Source organism: Corvus hawaiiensis, chromosome 18 (genome assembly GCF_020740725.1).
Source record: "Corvus hawaiiensis isolate bCorHaw1 chromosome 18, bCorHaw1.pri.cur, whole genome shotgun sequence".
In the NCBI taxonomy this organism is placed as follows: Eukaryota; Metazoa; Chordata; class Aves; order Passeriformes; family Corvidae; genus Corvus; species Corvus hawaiiensis.
In genome coordinates this window covers 7,179,087-7,184,294 of record NC_063230.1, presented here as the reverse complement: position 1 = coordinate 7,184,294, position 5,208 = coordinate 7,179,087, and positions in this window count along the sequence as shown.

Here is a 5,208-nt window from a genome sequence, read left to right as displayed (position 1 = left end):
CCTGACAGTGAGATCTATTAGTCAATGGAGTAGTCTCCCAAAGGAGGTGATAGGAGCACAAGAAGTGCTTTAGCAGAGCTAAAGCCAGTATTAAGTGCTCCAAGAGATGCAGCCAGCTCCAGAGGATTGCTGTGAGACACTGCCCTCAGCAAGGCAGGCTGACTGCCATTAGCCTGCTAATGCACATCCTGGCCTGGCCAACTGCTCACTGACTTAAAAGGTCATTAACAAGAAAATATTAGAAGACAACTTTCTAATGGCAGGGGCAGCCTCTGCAACATGTCTTCCATTACAATAGGTGATTATTAGTAGGGGGAAGAAACAAACAATTTTCATTAGTATTTGTATTAGGGCTTATTCATTAGCTTTTCCTTAAACTACCTAAAAGTAAAAACCACTAAATAATTTACCCTGCAGAAAACAGCCCTTTCCAATCACTTGCTAGCATTACCAATGAAATAAAGTACAAACCACCAATTACAAAGGCTTAAGACTGGGAACACAGTTCTATAATCTCTTTACCCTAGATAGCAAACAAAACCAAGACACAAACTGAAACGCTACAATTCAGGCAAAACCCAGCCTTATAAACTTTTCCATGAGGAAGTACATAATTGGTGAGGGGGGCAGAGAGGAAGATTAAACTGTTTTCCAAAGGTTTTAATGTCAGTACAAAATCCAGCACTTGAAATGCTTTCCTTACAATTTTCTGGTATCACTGCACTGTGCACCAGGAACATTGTCTCAGTGGTTTAGCTGGTAACTTTCAAACACATTGTATTTAGACTTTAAATGTAACCTTAATACTGAATGTCTAGAGTTTGATACTCACTTAAGTGTCTGGATCCATCAGGACACTAAAAATTGTACAGGCAACCAGCATTAGATCCGTACTAAGAGGAAGGTCTGTCCATGTATGATTTGATATTTCTATCATTTTGAAGAGACAGAAATCCTTTGGAGAGGGGACAGAGAGAGGGAGAGGATTACTGTCTGGTTCTAAAAGCAGACTCACCAGTGCCTGCCTGCACTGTTGAATTTGACCTTTGTCTCAATGGCAACTTTTCCATTCTTCAGAAAGATGTGGGGTAGAAGGAGGGAATTGGCAGAGCCATCTCAGCGGCTGATTCATTCTCCCATCTCCAAGTCCCTCATGGTAGGGGTTCAACAGGAGCAGGGCTAAAGCAGCTGTGCTCCCGGGAGTCTTCTGACAGCCAGCACTAAGGACACAGTACCTGGAAAGACCAATGACCTTCGGCCAGTTAAGTCTGTCAGAGAAAACTCTTGACATGCATCCACACTCACCTCATGCCGGTCATTCCAGCTGCTGGAACAGTTGTATGGAATTAGCTGCATCAACAGAAAACTATTGGGTAAAATATCTGTTATCAGTGGCCCAACTCGTGTTACCTGTGCTTATCTGTAAACCAACAATTAGATCCATCATTAGAAGCTTGCCTTAATTATAACTTAGAACTTCTCCAAGAATAGACTTTGCTCAAGATTTTAAATGACTATAATTAATTATACAGAAAGCCTGAAGTGTCTTCTCGTCCATTGTTAAAATTATTTTTTCCTTTCCCCACATTGACACCAGAACATGGTTTCATAAAGGAACTGGGCTGTCAACTAAAAGATTAAAAAAGAGGCATCTCTTGTAGAAAAACACACGAAGAAACACCTTTTATGTCCTATGTAAAGAGGAAAAAGGCTTCAGAATTTTTTAATCTTGACCAAGAGAAGCAAGGAGGAGTATCATTCTAACCTACACTTGTTTAGTCCCACTCGTTACAGGAATGATTTATTTCTTGCCTCCCATTTAAAAGGCTTTTTGCACCCTCCCCAAATTACTGCTGTTTTCAGAGATCTGGTATTGGGCAGCTGGGCCCCAGCCTGAACCAACTGCTTGAATTTTAACCAGTAAAAAGCAAACCACAGAATTAACGCCAGAAAAATGGCGTTCTTAAAAAACACAGGGGAAGGGGGAAGGTGTTATCATGCAAAGAAACGTTTCCCACTCGGCTTTCCAGTGCCCACCTGCAAGATGAACACACTAAGGGAAGGACACCACGCGCAGAGGGCTCACCGCAGCGCAGGCTGCGGCCGTGCCCCAATCCCGCACCCTTTCCCCGGCTTTGTGGTTCGCTCCGGCCGAAGGAAGGCGGGAGCCCTCTAGGGGTGGCACACGCAGCCCTGAAAGGACATGGGGCACCTCCTGAGCCACTCGCCTTTTCCAGCCGAGCCCCTCCTCCCTCACCTTGACACAGGAGCACTGTCCTGGCATGTGCAGGGGCTCACAAGCTGAAGGTGTACACAGAAAATCAGGCTGGGTACAAGGAAGTCACAGGCTTTTTCCTGGAAGTGCTTACTCTATAGCCTGGAATATGATGTGGGAAGTCTCTTTTTCAATGCAATCCTTTCAGGGAAAACAGAACACCAAAGTGCAGGCTGCAGTTCTGTAGCTAGCCTGGCTCACCACAACACAGGTAGAATTTTTTCTTCTAGGCTATGCAAAAAGTACTTAGTTCTGCCTTACTATGTGCCTCAAGCATACTGTGAACTCTTGTATAAAATGAGCACGTTTATCTTTGTCAAGGCTTGTTCAAAATAGTTCTTTCCAAGAGCTACTTCTATTTGAAGGCTAGGTAACAGCTGCAGCATTTAAACATTTAAATATTTTCTCATTCTAATGAGAACTTAAGATCCTTTCCAAACAGCTCAACATAACAACATGAGAATGTGGCAAATCCAAACTTCAAAACATTTTGACTCCAGTAAAAAAAACCAAAAAAACCCCAACAAAACAAACAACACACAAAACAAAACACAACTATCAAAAAGCATCTAACAAGATATTAAGAATTTGCTGTAGTGCAACCAATAACAGATTTCCTTAGAGATCCAAATCAGAAGAGTGCAAGAACAGCTTAACACTTCGAAAAAACCCACCAAGGTTATTTGTTGGGGGTTTTTTTAATATAAGGGATATTGACCATAAAAGACCTGCACAGTTACATTTGCAAAACTGCAGTATCAGTTTGGTGAAACAGGTAGATACCCATTACAGTCTTTACATGTAATTTACAAACAACTTTCTACATGACATATTCAAGGTTATGCTTGATTTCTTAAAAAAAAAATTAGAGACAGTAAGATGAAAGCCTGTAATCTACATTAGTGCTACTTGAATAGCAAACTTGATCTAGATGCAGAAAATGTTTTACCTATCCCTCACCAAATGGCAGAGATGTGAAGTCTGCATTACTAGGAGAGCCCATATTTCTTAAAGTTCTCCCAGTCTTTGAAGAAGCACTTCTGCTCACTCCATTTCCCAGGTGGAGAGGATAGGCATTTCCAGGCTGTTGGCAGAGCCCTGGTTTTGGCTGGGATAGAGTTAATTTTCTTCCTAGTAGCTGCTACAGTGCTGTAGTTTAGATTCAGTGTGAGAATAATGTTGATAACACACTGATGTTGTAGTTGTTGCTAAGCAGTGCTTACTCTAAATCAAGAACATCTCAGTCTCCCAGGCTCTGCCAGTGAGGAAGTGCACAAGAAGCTGGGAGGGAGCATGGCCAGAACAGCTGACCCAAACTGGCCAAAGGGCTGTTCCTTTACATTCACTTCCATAGGCTTATTGATTGTTTCTTGCTCAAACCCTCCTGCAACAGAGCCTGCAATGACTGGAGTCCTGGAGCAGAAGGTTGGCTCTGAGCCCCATGTTGAACACATGGGTGGGTGGGGATCTGTTGGATGAGAAGGAAAACAGTCACGAGTACGACAGCACAGCCAAGAATCAGCAATGCCTGGATTTCATCTCCTACTATTCAAAAGGAGACAGCAAAGCCAACGTTGGGCACCAGCAAGGAGAAACAACGGTGATGTCCAATCCTGTTCTCAACTGCAGCTGGAACAGGCTCAGACCTAGAGGAAGGCAGCGCCCTTTGTTAGGAAGTGCCAGGGATTCCTATGAGACTTTGTTCAGCTCTGTGTTGTTGTTGGCAAAGATCAGCTGTAGTTGCCTTTGGACTGTGGAGTTACCTGGCTGATGGACTCCCACAGCTGCTTTACAAGACCACAGAAGAACAGTGGCAGTCAGCTGCTGCTTGTGCTCCCTGGTGAGCCCAGTGAATCACAGGCTGCAAAACTGCTGCTAAACCTAGTCAAGCAAATCCCCAGTCTACATTTTTCTGGGAATGTTACTGCTTTTTTTAGAGATTATTACAAGTGAATTTTCACCCCTCGATTCTTACTGTTAAAAAAGTAAAATAAAAACAAACCAAAAAAGACTCTTAAGACCGTGAAATGGAAGATTTTTTCAAGAGCCTTGAGATTTGGTCTGAAGTAGGCTCAAGCATGCCCACAACATCTTGACCAGAATATACCTGATGATTCCTTATGGTTATACTTATTTTTGTATTTCAAAAAATACTTTATCTGTTTCCCTGTGGTGCAGCATTCTGCGTTCTTGCAGACTTCTATTCTCTCCTCCTCTAGGATAAATACAAAAGCATTTAGACAAACTGCCTGGAAGACTGCATATCTCAGATCCCCTTGTTAAAGCTTGCCTTTTGTCAAGTCTTCAATCTCTGTCCTGCTCTCCTTATGCCTTCCTCTCCTGAGGATATGAACACCTGCACTTCAGAAACAATCACACAAGTTAGTTTAGCTTGCAAGCCTTACTTGTATTTCAGGTTACCATCCTTCTTAGAACTTTCTCTATGTCCTGTAGTAAATTAGCCCTAACACTCTGAGAATTCATTCTCCAGCCTTCCACTTCAGCGGTCAAAGACCACTTCTTTAACAAGTATGCAAGTAAATAAATTGTCACCATCTCTGGCTGCAGCAGGGTCTCTCAGATCATTATCACATTACTGCAGGACGCAGGCAGTACACCCCACTTAACCTGCATTGTCACTGTGGTCAGCTGGGAAAAAGAAGGAACAGACCAAATCAATAAATTGGAGGTATGTAATCCTAAAATGGTTTTAGTGACGTTCATCTTTTCAAGTAAGCACACTGTAATCCCAAGGATTGCTTCCTTCTAGTGCTTCCACTGACCTCTTTTCCCAGAAAAGCCCCATGGAGGAAGGTAACATGGTGAGAGTAACCACTCAAAAATGTGCAGCATGATCGACATGAAAAAGTCGCAATATGAGCTACTTGAAATATTAGAATGAAACATAGATTTAAGAAAAGAAACAAACAGTG